This window comes from Trachypithecus francoisi, unplaced genomic scaffold (assembly GCF_009764315.1).
Source record: "Trachypithecus francoisi isolate TF-2019V2 unplaced genomic scaffold, Tfra_2.0 Lachesis_group6, whole genome shotgun sequence".
Taxonomy (NCBI): domain Eukaryota; kingdom Metazoa; phylum Chordata; class Mammalia; order Primates; family Cercopithecidae; genus Trachypithecus; species Trachypithecus francoisi.
The window spans coordinates 116,851,956-116,869,948 of record NW_022681471.1 but is presented as its reverse complement, the minus strand read 5'-3'; the positions used below and the strand labels follow the sequence as shown (position 1 = coordinate 116,869,948).

The 17,993-nt window shown below is 45.2% G+C and overlaps 1 protein-coding gene across 3 annotated transcripts in view; it reads right to left on the bottom strand.

The window, feature by feature from the left end:
- Window positions 1-4,811, bottom strand: part of SCML2 (Scm polycomb group protein like 2) — a 107,640-nt gene extending 102,829 nt beyond the window's left edge. For all 3 annotated transcript variants that reach the window (XM_033201534.1, XM_033201535.1, XM_033201533.1), the window contains exon 1: window positions 4,678-4,811. The gene's annotated coding sequence lies outside the window, so the exon portion shown is untranslated. The remainder of the gene's footprint in view (window positions 1-4,677) is intronic.
- Window positions 4,812-17,993: the final 13,182 nt, after the last annotated feature.

Genomic DNA, 17,993 nt, shown 5'->3' with positions numbered 1-17,993 from the left:
ACGGGCGGATCACGAGGTCAGGAGATCGAGACCATCCTGGCTAACACGGTGAAACCCCGTCTCTACTAAAAATACAAAAACTAGCCAGGCGAGGTGGCGGGCGCCTGTAGTCCCAGCTACTCGGAGGCTGAGGCAGGAGAATGGCGTAAACCCGGGAGGCGGAGCTTGCAGTGAGCTGAGATCCGGCCACTGCACTCCAGCCTGGGCGACAGAGCGAGACTCCGTCTCAAAAAAAAAAAAAAAAAAGATTAAGAGTCTAAAACATGTACTTACCACCAAATTATACCAGTATTCATATAGTGGTATAAATTATGCCATTTTAATCTAAGATAAACGCCAGTGGTTTCTTTTATCTATTTCCCCAAGACAAAGAGATCATGAATATTAAGCCCCAAAGCCAGGGATGGGTATAAACTCTTCTTTCAAAATTACCAACACGGCCGGACATGGTGGCTCACACCTGTGATCGCAGCACTTTGGGAGGCCAAGGTGGGAGGATCACCTGAGGTCAGGAGTTTGAGACCAGCCTGGCCAACTAGGTGAAACCCTGTCTCTACTAAAAAATCAAAAATTAGCTGGGCATGGTGGCACACCCCTGTAATCCCAGCTACTCGGGAGGCTGAGGTGGGAAAACTGCTTGAACGCAGGAGGCAGAGGCTGCAATGGGCTGAGATCACGCCCCTGCACTACAGCCTGGGCAACAGAGCGTGAGCACATTTCAAAAAAAAAAAATCACCAACATTTGCTATTTTCAAAATGTCCAGGTTTTTAGTTCCTGGAATCAACAATCAGTTCAAATTCTAAGGTATTACGTAGTAATTCTCAGACATTAATTACTGAGAGTTCTAAAATTACTAGCTAGGGATGCTTGATTTGCCCACTGCAAACTACAAAACACCTTCTGGCAACGCCAGACTAATCTTTGCACCACAGCTCATAGCTCTAAGGTTGACAGCTGGCAGAGCCCACTTGGTTCCTGTATATCCTAAAAATCAGGAATATGACTATGAGGAGACAGTGAGACCTACCCTCCCCACCCCGAGAGGGGAGCTAACAGAGACGACCACTACCTCAGATTTCCATTTACAAGTGGAAAGAGAATAGCGGGAGAAAAATGGCAGACAGGATAACCAGGTCAAAAGACAAAAAAAAAAAAAATACTAGAGGTGACTAATAAGGCAAACAGCAGAGGATACTGCTGTATATCCACCCGTGTTCCAGTTACTAGAGTTACAAAAGGCATTGCTATTAACCCAAAAAGAAAGGCAGTAAAATATTCAAGTGAAACTTTTCTCTCCCACCCCCAAGAGCTCAAACTAAAATTGGGATTTGGCTCTTCCTTAAATGGAACAAGTGGCTACATCATGTTAATTCAAAAGACTTGGTATTTACTCAGCCTTTTCAAGGCACTTTATCATCATTAATTATTTCTCAGTGAGGCAGCAAAGGATTACCCTGACCATTTCACTGATGCGGAAACAGACACCAACAGCAAAGGGAACAGGGGCAGGAAGAGGGGTGATAGGAAGCATCTGGGAGGAACAGGCAGGCAGCTAAAAAGGAACAAGCCCAAAAGAAAATAAGAGTCACATCTGGCTTATAGCTGAAGATCATAACCCTTATTTGTTATTTCTGAGCTCAGAGATTTCTGCAATATTTTGAAAAAACAAAGTGCTTTAAAATACCAGTTAAAACTTAATTACAGCTTAAACTACTTAGTAATAGAAGTGAGGTTGCTTAGTATTAAAAATTACCCAATCTCCAGAACACATATTGATTTCTATTTATACCAGCAACTCATTTTTCCCCTCAAGCTTAACCAGTATGTATCTATTTGAACCAGAAAATAATCTCATCAAAATATATAGCTTTATATAATCCTAACCAAAAAAATCACAAAGTTAATATCACCTAAGTCAGAAATAATTTGCAGTTACACTCAGAATTTTGTTTGGAGAATTATGACAAAAATACTGACTTCTCGAGTTCGCCCTGTGAATGAAAGGAATACTTGTTCTACATTCAAATTGTTTTTTTAGCTATAACCCCCTGAAATTTTCAGGAATAAACTATGGGTGGAAAGCCTTAAACACCCAGAAATTAGCACACATAGTGGGCTCTGAATAAACTGAACTCCATCGTAAAGACAGCACAGGCGTGCTTAATAAAGATGTGTTGATGGGCTGGACGCGGTGGCTCACGCCTGTAATCCCAGCACTTTGAGAGGCCAAGGTGGGCGGATCACGAGGTCAGGAAATCGAGACCACGGTGAAACCCGGTCTCTACTAAAATTACAAAAAATTAGCTGGGTGCAGTGGCGGGCGCCTGTAGTCCCAGCTACTCCAGAGGCTCAGGCAGGAGAATGGCGTGAACCCGGAAGGCGGAGTTTGCAGTGAGCCGAGATCGCGCCACTGCACTCCAGCCTGGGCGACAGAGCCAGAATGTCTGAAAAAAAAAAGATGTGTTGATGGAATCATAAATCAAATGGACTGATCTACCATCTCATAAGAAAAACTGATACACCTTTTTTAGACTGACTCCAATGTTTTTTGTACATGTTATGACACTCAACTTCAAAGCATCGGCACATACAACAATGCAGTAGAGTTACATTAATCTTTTTTTCCAACTACCAATTTCAAAGCAAATCAAGTTCTCTGGGGTAAACAAGTATACATCCTTAAGAAGTTCATATGGCTGCATGATATATATATAAAGTTTATTCAAAACTTTCAAAGCCAGTTTAAATGCTGTTTTTTCTTTACATTCTTTTTTTTTTTTTTTTTTTTTGAGGCGGAGTCTCGCTCTGTCGCCCGGACTGGAGTGCAGTGGCCAGATCTCAGCTCACTGCAAGCTCCACCTCCCGGGTTTACGCCATTCTCCTGCCTCAGCCTCCCGAGTAGCTGGGACTACAGGCGCCCGCCACCTCGCCCGGCTAGTTTTTGTATTTTTTAGTAGAGACGGGGTTTCACCGTGTTAGCCAGGATGGTCTCGATCGCCTGACCTCGTGATCCGCCCGTCTCGGCCTCCCAAAGTGCTGGGATTACAGGCTTGAGCCACCGCGCCCGGCCTTCTTTACATTCTATCAGACTATTTTAAAGGTTACAGACAAAGCTAAATACAAGGCATCAGGTGAATACTCATAAACTCAATCTTTTCTCAAAATCCCACTGGATTCATTTCCAAAAGCTTATTTTCACATTTCTCCCATTAAATAGAAAACACACACACACACACACACACACACACAGAACCTGAAAGCACATTCGTCATTGGAAATACTTTATTTAATGAGTAAGAAAAATAAAAGGCAAAATCGTCATTATTGAAAAACATTTCCCTACACTGTTATTGAAAAGAATTAAATATGCGTTTATGAATCATTGTTATAAAACAATTGCTCATCATATGCAGTTGTACTCCATAAATGTTGTACATCTTAAAATACTTTTCCCTCAAAACAAATATGAATAGCTCTGGGGTCATTAAAATGCAGCAGCATCTGAAGTTGTTTCGGAAAAAAAAACAACTATCTCCAATAGTTCTGTAAATCATATGATCATAAGCAAGTTATTTACTTTCCCTGCCTCAGTTTACCCCCACTAATCGATCCATTAACTTTCCAGAGATGCCCTAAGTCATAAACGTTAATCTCCTAATTTACAAACAAGAAGCAAATTTCAAATTGCAATCACACTTTCTGATGCTTGACAAATGTTTAACAACCTCTTTTTCAAAAATCAATAGTCTCAAATGGGAGCCTGTAAGTAAATATTTGTGCTGCCCAAACATTTGGGGGGTGGGGGAGCCGAATTACAGGTCGGCCCAGGACGCTATCTATGTACAACCTCGAGGCGCAAAATCGAGCAAATTCGCCTAGACCCGTTCTCCCTCCGGCTCTTCACACCTGGATGGGGCACAAGCACGATCCAGGTGGAAAAAGGGACAAAGGTAAGAAACTATTTCGGGACTGTTTGTAAGTGAAGGCAGCAACTTTTTTTCGGTCAGGCCGCGAGGCACGGCCATCGCGGCCGTCTCTCGTCCCCTCGGGAGGCTTAGAGCCCCCCCTCGCCTCCCCGCCAGCCCCGGACGGGACGCGCCCTCCGGTCCCGCTGCACCGCTAAGGTGAGCCACCGGCGCCCCCAGCCCCCGCCAGGAGCCCGGCGGCGCGCACCTGGCACCAGAATCCGCGCCCGCACGCCGCCACCGGCGCATCCTTCCGGGCAGACGTTTCCCTCCCAAACTCCAAAAGTTATCCCAGCCCAGACCAGGCAAAGTCAACCTCCCTCCTCGGCCCCGCCGCCCACCGTGACGCCTCCCGGGCCCCAGCCCAGCCCTACCTAAGGCAGGGAGGATGCGCCGGAGGGCGCTGTCCGCGCTGCAGGCAAGGGGACGGGTGGAAGCTATCGGCCGGGCGCCCAAACCCCGCGGCGGCGAAGGGGCCCCGGGGCAGCGTGAGGGGAAGCGCGAGAGCGGCTGAGGGGCGTCCGCGGAGGGCGCCTGGGGCGGGAGACCGAAGCGCGAGGCCGAGCTGAGATGGGACATCGGCGGGATCGTAAGGGGGCGTTCCTCGCACGGGACGCGCGCAGATGGCTCCGCCCGCCCACGGACAACGGTCAGGGTCCGGGAGACAGCTCCGCCTCTCCATTCCTTACGGGGCCCGGAATCACCACGTACCTCCAGTCTCGTCGGTGAAAACAACGAAATTTTGTCCCACCGATCGCGCGAGCCGGCACCGAGCTTCACACCGCTGCCGCCATGTTTGAGAAGCCGCGCGCGGAGCCGCGCATGCCCCGCAACCGCCACCGCCGCCCCGCCCCCCGCGCGGCCGACCCGCGTGCCCTGCGGTTGCTGCGAGCACGCCCTTTGACCGCCGCCGCGTGCTGGGCCCTAGTCGGGATCAAGCCAAGCGCCACCGCAGGCAGTGGCGGACCGCGAGACACTGTGAGCCCGGGAAAGCCCTTGGCACTTTGCTTCCTACCCCCCACGCCTATGCCAAATGAAAAACCAATCGCAGCCCAAGCACCCGAGGCCGTGTGGAGCCCCTCGATGGGACCCCGAGTTCCGCGTCAAGTTCCATCCCAGGAACTCGCTCCCCTTCGCTGTCGCCTTCGAATCCTGGCCACCACCCACCCTGGCCACGCACCCGAAAAGCAGGCGCTTCCCTCGGAACTCAAGCAAGTTCGAGGAGCAGGGAGAAGCAGCTGGTTACAAGCAGCTTGAGCAAAGCCACCGCTTGGCGGGTTGCAGCATAGTCCTTGAAACTGCTTTTTTTTTTTTTTTTTTTTTCATGAGTTTTTGCCACGCATTCCCCTCCCAGCTTCACTCTCTGGATTTCGTTCTTCCTCTAAACCCAGGGTTGAGCTAACGGGAACTAGATGAACCCGCAGGGGGAAATCACTTGCTCACTGACTCAGGAGCATCCCCGAAAGTGCGTTTTGGGGTCCCTTCTGCCCGCTGCCTTTCCCACCGGGCAGGGCCCATAGCGCAAGTGGAGGTCGCACCAAGGAGGGGGCGTAAAAATCGCTTCAAAACGACCAACGAATCTCTCAGCACAAATTACAGCAAACAGAATGCCGGAGAAAAACATCTGTCCCTCGTTCTGAGGTTAGGTATAAGCTGATTTCAAACTTTTGTTTGAAAACTAATACAACGTGCTATGTTAGCCAAAAACAAACCATTGGTAGGGCTTCTCTCTCTAGAACTCTTTCCAAAGCTGGGTGTAGGTTTTGCATCTGTGATCACCTAACTTAGTGCAGAGGGCATGAAATACTTTTTAAATCATAATTGGAAATCAGAGCTTAAAACTGAAAACAAAAAACTCCTGTGAAATATGTCCATTGTCTACAACGCAGGGTAGAATTTTCCAGTTGCAGCTTCTGCAGTATTAAGCAAAAGTCAAAGTGTTTATTGTATCTAAACATTGGCAAGTGGCACAGAATCAAATGGCTCTATTATTTTAATCCTTTAAAAATGAAAAACTAAATGTTAATGCCAAATTCAAGTAAACTTTAAGGCGAAAATAAAAAGACTAGGTTGATGATATGCAAATATTAGAGTGAGATTTGGTCCTATCAATTCTATAATGTATATCACATAGGAGAAAATGTTGAAGTGTTCTAAGATGAAGGTTCAAACATGTTTTTTGTTTTGTTTTGTTTTTTGAGACGAGTCTCGTTTTGTCGCCCAGGCTGGAGCGCAGTGGCAGATCTCGGCTCACTGCAACCTCCGCCTCCCGGGTTCAAGCGATTCTCCTGTCTCAGCCTCCCGAGTAGCTGGGACTACAGGCGCACGCCACTACGCCAGGCTAATTTTTTGTATTTTTAGTAGAGACGGGGTTTCACCGTGTTAGCCAGGATGGTCTCGATTTCCTGACCTCGTGATCCGCCTGCCTCTGCCTCCCAAAGTGCTGGGATTACAGGCGTGAGCCACCGCGCCCGGCCCAAACATGTTTTTAAAAGCCAGAAAGAGGCCGGACACGGTGGCTCATGCCTGTAATGCCAGCACTTTAGGAGGCCGAGGCGAGTGGATCACCTGAGGTCGGGAGTTGGAGACCAGCCTGACCAACATGGAGAAACCCTGTCTCTACTAAAAGTACAAAATATTAGCCGGGCGTGGTGGCACGCGCCTGTAGTCCCAGCTACTCGGGAGAATCGCTTGAACCCGGGAAGTGGAGGTTGCCGTGAGCCGAGATCGCGCTATTACACTCCAGCCTGGGCAACAAGAACGAAACTCCGTCTAAAAAAAAAAGCCAGAAGAAGATCTTTAACGGAAAGAAATTAAACAGAAGTTTAATCTAAACAAACCCTTATTATGGGCACCAGCAGGGCTGAGGAGGACTTAAATTCTTAATTAGTGGCCACTGTCCTTCTAATCCCGATGCGATGCAAATATTTGAAATTCATCTCTACATTCTATGTATGAAAGATTTATATGGGACTCCGTCTCACAAAAAAAGAAAGATTTACTTTGGCTTATCACTTATACCTTTTTTACTTCTATGGACTCTATTAAATTGTAGTAATACTACTATGATTGCAGAATTGCCTGACTCACTGATGCCTAATCTATTTTTCATATTTATCTTAACATGAAATTACTGAAGCCCTTACTCTAAAAATGAAATTTGAATTATCTATCCTAGAACATCTTCTCAGTTACTATCCTCACCAAAGGATTTATAGAAGTGTGACTCTTTGTTGTATTAAATCCGAATTATCCATAATAACAATAGCTACCATTTGTTGAGCATGTGCTGAGAATCACGCCAGTCTCTTTACAGATAAATTTCCAATATTTGCAATGTTCTTTCACAACTTTCCTATGAGGTAGATACTCATTCCCATTTTACGGATGACGAAAATAAATTACTACACAGCAAATAAGTGGCAGTTAGCTTCTGAATATATTAATATATTCAAATATGTCCTAATAATTCCTTCCACCCTTATCATCAATTATGCTTTTATCCACTATGTATATAAAGTTTTCAATAATAATAATTTTATTATACCCTGCTTTTCCCTTTGCCAAAATAAATTTGAGACAGCTTTTTCATAATGTTAACACAGGTTGGAACATCACCGTTTCTCTTATGTTATATGTAAGTGTCTTGCACACAGTAAGAATTTGGCAAATATTAGTTGAATAAGTGAATGGATGAATGGATAAATGAATAACTACTATTATTATGTTAAATTAACTTTGCCTAGAAAACATGAAAATAAAGAGACTGTGAACTGAAAGAGTAAGAACTAAAGCTGGTGAAATTCACGTTTTCATGATATATTTTTCAAGCCTCAGATTTGCTCCTGTGAATTTGCTCCTATAGTTCTCCTGATTTGGCCCCAAACCTGTGACAACCTTCAAAAAGACACATCACCCCATCCAGTCCAAGTCCAGGGCAAAATACTCCTGTATTTCAAGTGCGTTTTATTACTTCCTTTTGTACCTTTTTTAGAGTTCAATATTAGTGAGAGTGAAAAGATAATCTTCCCTAGATAAGCAAGTTTAATCTAGATCTTCATCAGTACACATGCTTATATTGAAACAATATCGGCCAGGCGCGGTGGCTCACACCTGTTATCCCCCTACTTTGGGAGGCCAAGGCAGGTGAATCACCTGAGGTCAGGAGTTTGAGACCAGCCTGGCCAACATGGCGAAACCCCATCTCTACTAAAAATACAAAAATTAGCTGGGTGGCGTGGCGAGTGCCTGCAATCCCAGCTACTTGAGAGTCTGAGGCAGGAGAATCGCTTGAACCGGGGAGGCGGAGGCTGCAGTGAGCCAAGATAGTGCCACTGCACTCCAGCCTGGGCGACAAGAACGAAACTCCATCTCAAAAAAAAAAAAAAGAAAGAAAGAAACAATATAATTTGCATACATAAAGTTAACGTTTTAGGATTAGTGAGGACTCCCTCTAGTTTTCCCACTAAATGGGCATCTTTCTCCCTAAAACACAGAAGCCTAAGTCTGGCAGAGACTAGAGCTCTAAGTTGTAACTAGCAAATCCACTATTCATATTTTCACCTTAGTGTAAAAATCCAAAAATATCCAGAATGGGTATTAAATAACTGATTGCTTAAAATAGTGACTTTACAAACATCTTCAGATCCTTTTCTCCAACAATTTGCCCTTTTTTCCTCATTAAATCAAGAGCACATATCTGTAAGATATAAATTGTTTTCTGTATTGTTATTGTTGCTTACAATAAACCTCTTTTTTTAACTTCAAAAGAGTAGCTTCCCTGGAAAAAGATCAAGAAGTGAAGTGCAATAGGAAGACAGAGAAACTAGTCTAACAGGAAGGCATCATATTCTAGCAAAAGGAGGTGGATGGGAGACCCTGTCTCTCGTCTGGAATCTCAAGTCTATCATTAGTCTATCTCAACTAACTATATTTCTTTAGAACCTTTCCATGCCTCAGATTGTTTTAATTTTTTTAATGGGGATAATAAAATCTGCTACATTTACTTCACAGATGGGAAAATACTAGTCAAATCTATCAGAAAACCACATGGTCTTTGCTTAACAAATCCCCACATTAAAAAAAAATTACATTAGCCTTTTACCAACAAAATGCATGACACCTAAGCTGACTTTGGCCAACTCAAGTGTTTTATATGCTGTGAAAACTGGCATAACCTCAGTGAACACTACACTACATTTGACCATTATTACATTCAGTCAGTCCTTCATTCAGTGATGTATTAAATGCTTACGTGTCACTCTGCCAGAAGTGAGAATACCAGAATGAATAAGACAGTTTGAATACTCCAGGAGTTTACACCCCATCCAAAGAGAAGACAGAGATAGATAGACATATGTTTTAAGATCTTCAGAGGAACTAGGATCTATTACCACACCCTTTACCATATCGAACCTTTTTAGATGTACCTATATTATATTTTTTGTATAACTACATGAATGAATTTGCAGTTTACCAGCAACAACTGGCCTTTTGGACATTTCACTAAAACATTTATCATTTTGATTTTCATGCCTGTAATCCTAGCACTTTGGGAGACCAAGGCAAGTGGATCACTTGAGCCTAGGAGTTTGAGACCAGCATGGGCAATATGGCAAAACCTCACCTCTACAGAATAAATAAATACATACATACATACATAACACAAAAATTAGCTGGGCATGATGGTGCACGCCTATAGTCCCAGCTACTCAGGAGGCTGAGGTGGGAGGATGGCTTGAGCCCGGGGAGGTCGAGGCTGCAGTGAGCAAGATCACGCCACTGAATTCCAGCCTGGGTGACAGAGTGAGACCCTGTCTCACAAAAAAAAAAAAAAAAAAAAAAAAATTTTTTTTTTTTTTCATTTTACACCTTTTGTTCTGGTTATTCTCCATTTGAGTCCTTCCCCCTCCCGCATGCCCCTTCCTTCTAGGACCTCAGTTCTGGCAGTGACAGTGGCAGTGGCAGTACAATGACAGCTCCTGGCAGGGGTCCCCTTTTCACAGCTTTGGTTCTCACTGGGTCTTCAGGAAGGTGAGGGGTTGGGGGAGAAGCAGTTACACCTTCCAGCTTCCGCCAGTCCCTGGCTCCTTCAGCATCTCTTGCTAGTTCCCTTGAACCTACCCACACCTCTGTAAATAACCTAGTAAATTCAAAATAACCTATGACTATATCTTCTGTTTCTGCTGGGACCATTATTGAAACAGTTTTCTTTTCATATTTCAAGCCAACCAACTGTGGGGCTGGGAGCCTCAAGTATTTCTGTAAAGTGAGAATGTAGAGACCTGAGGCACTGTGTCTATAGCACTTAAAGATTTCACAGCCTGTTTTATGGAAGGCACTATAATACTATGAGCTAAGAGTGGATAAAATTGATTTGGAGAAGTGTCTTAGAGTGAAAGTTAAAGAAGATAAGGTATGAAAAGCACCTAAATGCTATCTGGTTGATAACAGACACTCCACAAGTGTTAGTCCCTCATGTGCCTATTTTTTAAGAGGGTAAAAGAAGTGACATTTGAGTTGAGAGGGGAAGAATGCAGAGTTTGACAAACACAGAAGCGCATAGAGAATGGCATGTGCACAAAGTAATGAACAGTCACTGCAGCGGCCAGGTGCAATGGCTCACGCCTGTAACCCCAGCACTTTGGGAGGCTGAGGCGAGTGAATTGCTTAAGCTCATGAGTTTGAGACCAGCCTGGGCAACATGGTGAAACCCCGTCTCTACCAAAAGCATGAAAAATTAGCCAGGCGTGTGGTGTACGCCTGTGGTTTCAGCTACTCGGGAGGCTGAGGCAGGAGAATCGCCTGAGCCTGAGAAACAGAGGTTGCAGTGAGCCGAGATCGCGCCACTGCACTGCAGCCTTGGTGACAGAGAAAGACCCCGCCTCAAAAAATAATCATAAGAAGAAGAAGGGGTCAATTTAGACAGGACTTGGAGTGCTATGCTAAGGTGTCTGAATTTCATTCTGTGGGGAATGGGGACCCATTGATGGTTATTAAGCAGAAAACTTGTAGAAACAGTTGCAAATCCCACCACCCCTCTAGCTGCTGCTACCACTCCGAGGGCTCTGCCCACCTCTCCTAGTGGAAACGTGATGTCTGCAAGAGCAACCAGAGATGGGATGAGCACTGACGGGGCCAGTGGCTGGAGCGGGCAGAGGCTGGGAACAGTCAGGGCAGTTCGAGTTTCATGGTCACAGGGAGAGTGACGCGCAGCACAGTAGGCAGCAAGCCAGCTGGATTAGCAATCCACAAGGCCAAGTGTGGTCTCATCCTTTTTTTTTCTTCAGTTGATGTTTAACCTACACACCGTAAAGTGCACAATCATAAATCTACAGCTTAATTTTTTACATATGCATACACCCATGTGCTGTCACCAACACCAAGTTATAAACATTATTGGCTGGGCACGGTGTCTCACACCTGTACTCCAACACTTTGGGAAGCTGAGGCAGAAGGACCACTTGAGGCCAGGAATTCGAGACCAGCCTGAGCAATATATCTCTCACTATACTTGGGACTACAGGTGCGCGCCACCATGGCCAGCTAATTTAAAAAATTAAATTAGCACACTTGTAGTCCCAAGCTACTCGAGAGGCTGAGATGGAAGGATCCCTTGAGCTCAGAGTGCGATACTGCAATGAGCTATGACCACGCCACTGCACTCCAGCCTGGGTGACAGATCGAGACCCTGTCTCAAATAAATAAATAAACAAACAATCATTTCCAATACCCCAGAAAATCTTCTCATGATGCCTCCTGCTCGGGTAACCATCATTCTGATTTCTATCACTATAGATTAGTTTTGCCTATTCCTGGATATCTTATCAATAGACTCGCATAATATGTCCTCTATTGAGGCTGGCTTCTTTCACTAAACATTAGGTTCTTGACGTTCATCCCTGCTGGTAAAGCATCACCCTCATTTTAGGAAATGTTGCAGACAACTTCCCTGTACCCCTCTTCTTTTTTATTAAGGCTATTGTAATTTGCCTTCCAATTATTTTCTCCTCCTTCTTACAGTGAATTATCGTTCATAAGGCCCCCAATTATATTAAACCTTAGTCATCTTAATAATGAAAGCTTTGCTTTAATTCATAGCCAACAGCAGTTTTCACCTTACACCTGTGCAGGGTATTGTGTAGGTAAATTGTGGACCCTTCCTCCCCTTAGAGTCCTCTGCCTAAATACAGATTTGAGGCCGGGCGCGGTGGCTCACACCTGTAATCCCAGCACTTTGGGAGGCCGAGGCAGGCAGATCACCTGAGGTCAGGAGTTCAAGAGCAGTCTGGCCAACATGGAGAAACCCCGTCTCTACTAAAAATACAAAAATTAGTTGGACGTGGTGGTATGCGCCTGTATTCCCAGCTACTCGGGAGGCTGAGGCAGGAGGATCACTTGAACCTGGGACACAGAGGTTGCAGTGAGCCAAGATCGCACCATTGCACCCCAGCCTGGGCAACAAGAGCGAAACTCCGTCTCAAAAAACTAAAAATACCCAGGCGTGGTCGCTCACGCCTGTAATCCCAGCACTTTGGGAGGCCGAGGCAAGTGGAACACCTGAGGTCAGGAGTTTGGGACCAGCCTAGACAACATGGTGAAAGCCCGTGCCTACTAAAAATATAAAAACTAGCTGGGCATGGTGGCAGGCGCCTGTAATCCCAGCTACTCGGCAGGCTGAGGCAGGAGAATCGCTTGAACCTGGGAGGCGGAGGTTGCAGTGAGCCGAGATCATGCCATTACACTCCAGCCTGGGCGACAAGAGCGAGACTCGGTCTCAAAAAAATAAAAATAAACAAAAATAATACAGATTTGTAAACCAACATGGTGGCTGGGAAGAAAAACACATTTAGAGGCCCTTTGCATTCCATGTATGCCACCCATGTGGGCATTTTTATTCTGTTTGTTTGCCTCTGTCTTGCCAAAAACAAGCAAAAAAAAAAAAAAAGCAAACAACCAAGAAAAATTCATTGGAAAAGCATAAAGTCAAATGAATATAGGTGACACAGTTTAGATGTTGTCCCTTCTAAATCTCATGTTATACTGTAATCCCTAGTGTTGGAGATGGGGCATGGTGGGAGGAGGATTTCTCATGAATGTTAGCACCAACCCCTTGGTGCTATCTCGTGAATGAGTTCACGAGATCTGGCTGTTTAAAAGTGTGTAGCACCTCCCCCTCTTTCTTGCTCCCGCTCTTGCCATATGATATACTAGTTCCCCCTTTGCCTTCCACCGTGATTGGGAGCTTCCTGAAGCCTCAGCAGAAGCCAAGCCGATGCCAGTGCCATGTTTCCTGAACATCCTGCAGAACCATGAACCATTAAACCTCTTTTCTTTATAAATTGTCCAATGTCAGGTATTTCTGTATAGCATGTGAGAATGGCCTAATACAATAGGCAATCATGGAAATAGGAAGCAACAGTATCTGACAAAAGGAAGGATATAATTCAGGTAGCATGGGTTCAAAAGAACCGGAAAAGAGGGCAAAAAGAAGCAAAATGGTGAATGGAAGTGGGCATCTGTCTACTCTTGAACACCAAGGTGAACCAGAGCCTAAGAGAGGGCAAGTAGAACATTTGACTCTGTGAAACACGGCACAATTTTTGCTCCTTGACTGGTTCATTTCACTGTCTTTCTGTTCCTCGTATGTATTTGCTGATTTAACTCTTCCACTGTCCTAGGGCCTCACATCATTCATTTCCCTTCCAGCCTGTGTCTTTCCTGGGCTGGGCCCTTTAGGTCTTCTCCCATTCCAGTGCCAACTTGAAGAAAGGTCCCTCTCACTTCAGTCCTTATAATACTCCCACTTTGGCTGTGTTACCACCCCTAGGTGAGACCAGCTTGGATTTCACCAAGCTAGGTCTTCAGAAGTATTTTGGTTTATAACACTTAGATGTAACTATTCTTTTTCGTGTGTATATATTTGTGATCAATTTTTAAAATACACAAAGAATGCACCCATCACTCAGCCCCAATAATTATGGTCAATTCTGTCCCTGCACACCTCTCTCCATTCTCCCCATTGCCATAGTATTTCAAAACAAATTCTAGTATTTTGTAAATATTTAATTATGCATCTCTAAAAAATATAGCTTTTTTTTTTCCTTTTTTAGAGACAGTTTCGCTCTTGTTGCCCAGGCTGGAGTGCAGTGGTGCAATCTTGGCTCACCGTAACCTCTGCCTCTCGGGTTCAACCGAGTCTCCTGCCTCAGCCTCCCGAGTAGCTGGGATAACAGGTGCCCACCACCATGCACAGCTAATTTTTTTTTTTTTTTTTTTTTTTTTTGTATTTTCAGTAGAGACAGGGTTTCACCATGTTGGCCAGGCTGGTCTCAAATTCCTGACCTCAAGTGATCCACCCGCCTCAGCCTCCCAAATTGCTGGGATTACAGGAATGAGCCACCATGCCCAGCTGATGACCCTTTTTATAACATAACCGTATTAGCTTTCTATTGCTGCTATAACAAACTTAGTGACTTAAAACAACAGAAGTTGGCTGGGTGTGGTGACTCACTCCTGTAACCTCAGCACTTTGGGAGGCCGAGGCAGGCAGATTGTTTGAGGTCAAGAGTTCAAGACCAGCCTGGCCAACATGGTGAAACCCCATCTCTACTAAAAATACAAAAATTAGCCGGGTGTGCTGGCACATGCTTGTAATCCCAGCTACTCGGGAGGCTGAGGCTGGAGAATCACTTGAACCCAAGAGGTGGAGGTTGCAGTGAGACGAGATCACACCACTGCACTCTAGCTCAGGTGACAGAGCAAGACTCCATCTCGGAAAAAAAAGAAAAGGTACAAAAATACAAAAATTAGCCGGGCGTGGTGGTGTATGCCTGTAGTCCCAGCTACTCAGGAGGCTGAGGCAGGAGAATTGCTTGAACACAGGAGGCAGAGGTTGCAGTGAGCTGAGATTGTGCCACCAGCCCGGGCGACAGAGTGAGACTCCATCTCAAAAAAAAAAAAAAAAACAAACAGAAGTTTATCTTACAGTTCTGGAGGTCAGAAGTCCAGAATGGGTCAGTCCAGTTGCATTCCTTTTGGAGGCTCTAGGGGGAAATCCACTTCCTTGTCTTTTCTAACTTCTAGAGACCACCTGCATTCTTTGGCTTGTGGTCCTTTGTCCACCTTCAAAGCCAGCAATCTAACATCTTCAAAGCTCTCTCTTTTTTAAAAAAAATTTTTTTACAGACAGGGTCTCACTGTGTTGCTCAGGCATTAGTGCAGTGGTGCAATCATGGCTCACCGCAGCCTCCAACTCCTGGGCTCAAGAAGTCCTCCTGCCTCAACCTCCCATGTCGCTGGGACTACAGAAGCATGCCACCATGCCCAGCTAATTTGTTTTACTTTTAATAGAGATGCAGTCTCACTATGTTGCCCAGGCTGGTCTCAACCTTCTGGCTTCAAGCGATCCTCCCGCCTCAGACTCCCAAAGCACCAATATGACAGCCACAAGCCACTCCACCTGGCCCCAAAGCTCTCTTTCTTTCTCTCTCTGACCTTTTCTTCCATTGTCACATTCCCTTCTCTGACTTTGACTCCCCTACTCTCTTCTTTCCTTCATAAGGATCCTGTGATTACATTGGGCACAACCAGACAATCCAGGATAATTCCCCACTAGAAGATCCTTAATTTAAACACATCTGCAAAGTCCCTTCTGCCACATATTTACAGGTTCCAGAGATTAGGATGTGGACATCTTTGGGGGAGCTATTATCCTGTGTACCACACAACATAACCATAATGCCACCTAAATAATTTAAAATAGGCCGGGCGCGGTGGCTCAAGCCTGTAATCCCAGCACTTTGGGAGGCCGAGACGGGCGGATCACGAGGTCAGGAGATCGAGACCATCCTGGCTAACACGGTGAAACCCCGTCTCTACTAAAAACTACAAAAAAAAAAAACTAGCGGGCGAGGTGGCGGCGCCTGTAGTCCCAGCTACCCGGGAGGCTGAGGCAGGAGAATGGCGTGAACCCGGGAGGCGGAGCTTGCAGTGAGCTGAGATCCGGCCACTGCACTCCAGCCCGGGCGACAGAGCGAGACTCCGTCTCAAAAAAAAAAAAAATAAAAATAAAAAAATAAATAAATAAATAATTTAAAATAATTTCTTAATATCATAAGATGCCACTTATTATTCAAATTTCCAATTTTCTGATAAAAATACACATTTTTGCCCGGCACAGTGGCTCACGCCTGTAAACCCAGCACTTTGGGAGGCAGAGGTGGGCGGATCACGAGGTCAGATCGAGACCATTCTGGCTAACACGGTAAAACCTCATCTCTACTAAAAATACAAAAAATTAGCCGGGTGTGGTGGCACATGCCTGCAGTTCCAGCTACTCAGGAGGCTGAGGCAGGAGAATCCCTTGAACCTGGGAGGCAGAGGTTGCAGTGAGCTGAGCTTGTGCCACTGCACTCCAGCCTGGGCGACAGAGTGAGACTCTGTCTCAAAAAAAAAAAAAAAAATACACTTTTTTACAGCTTTAGAAGAAAATATGGTCCGTAGTTGCAGTTGATTGATAGGCCTTTGAAATCTTTTGTTGTTGTTGTTGAGACAGAGTCTCAATCTGTCGCCCAGGCTGGAGTGCAGTGGCGTGATCTCGGCTCACCTCAACCTCTGCCTCCCAGGTTCAAGCGATTCTCCTGCCTAAGCCTCTTGAGTAGCTGAGATTACAGGCACACACCACCATGCCTGGCTAATGTTTGTATTTTTATTAGAGATGGGGTTTCACCATATTTGCCAGGCTGGTCTCAAACTCTTGTCCTCAAGTGATCCTCCCACCTTGGCCTCCCAAAGTGCTGGGATTACAAGCATAAGCCACCTCACCTGGCCTGAAATCTCTTTTAATCTATGGGTTCCTCCTCCATCTCTCTCTTCTTTCTTTTTTTGTAATTTGTTATTTGAAGAATCCTGGTTTCTATGTTCTGGACTTGGCCAATTGCATCCCCATATGTTACTCTGCCTGTATTTCCTACAAATTGGTAATTTGGTAAGATTCAAGTTTGTTTGTTTGTTTTTGTTTTTGTTTTTTGGCAAGAATGTTTCCTAGATGGTAGGTAGTGTGCTTTTTCATCAGGAGGCACATAACACCTGGTCGTCTCTCCTTTTATGACGTCAGCAGCTGTTGCTGTTCAATGCCTTGATCCCTTAGGTCGGCAGTTCTCAAAGTGCAGTCCCCAGAGTGGCAGCATCTGTCTCACCTGGGTACTTATTAGCAATGCAAATTTCTTGGGCTTTGCCTCAAACCCACTGAAGCAGAAACCAGGGGGTATGTCCAGCAATCTGTGTTTTAACAAATCTCCTCGGGGATTCTGATGCAGGTTAAAGTTTGAGGACTAGGCACAGTGGCTCATGCCCATAATCACAGCACTTTGGGAGGCTGAGGCAGGAGGATAGCTTGAGGCTAGCAATTCAACACCAACCTGGGCAACATAGTGAGACCCCATCTCTACCAAAAACTAAACAAATTAACCAGGGTTGTTGGTGTGCACCTGTAGTCCCAGCTACTTGGGAGGCTGAGATAGGAGGATTGCTTGAGCCCGGGAGTTTGAGACTGCAATGAGCTGTGATCATGCCACTGCACTACAGCCTGAACAACAGAGCAAGACCCTCTCTCAAAAAAAAAAGAAAAAGAAAAGTAAAGAAAAAAAGTTTGAGAAGCTGTTCATCAAGGTTTGCCAAAGGGTGACATTTAAGACTGACGCTACATAAAGGGATTTAGGCAAAACAAAGTAAGAAAACCTCCAAAATAAAATAAAACCATGCTCAAAAGAGGCAGGCAGAGGAGCATAAACATTTTTAAGTGAGTAATTGAAAAGGTGTAAATATGGACTGGACACCACTTCAGTGACAAACACACATCAGAGAAACTCAAAACCAAAGACTTACCATTTTTAAGTATTTCAGACTGGGCCGGGCATGGTGGCTCATGCCTGTAACCCCAGCATTTTGGGAGGCCAAGGCAGGCAGATCGCTTGAGCCCAGGAATTCAAGACCAGCCTGGGCAACATAATGAGAACTTGTCTCAA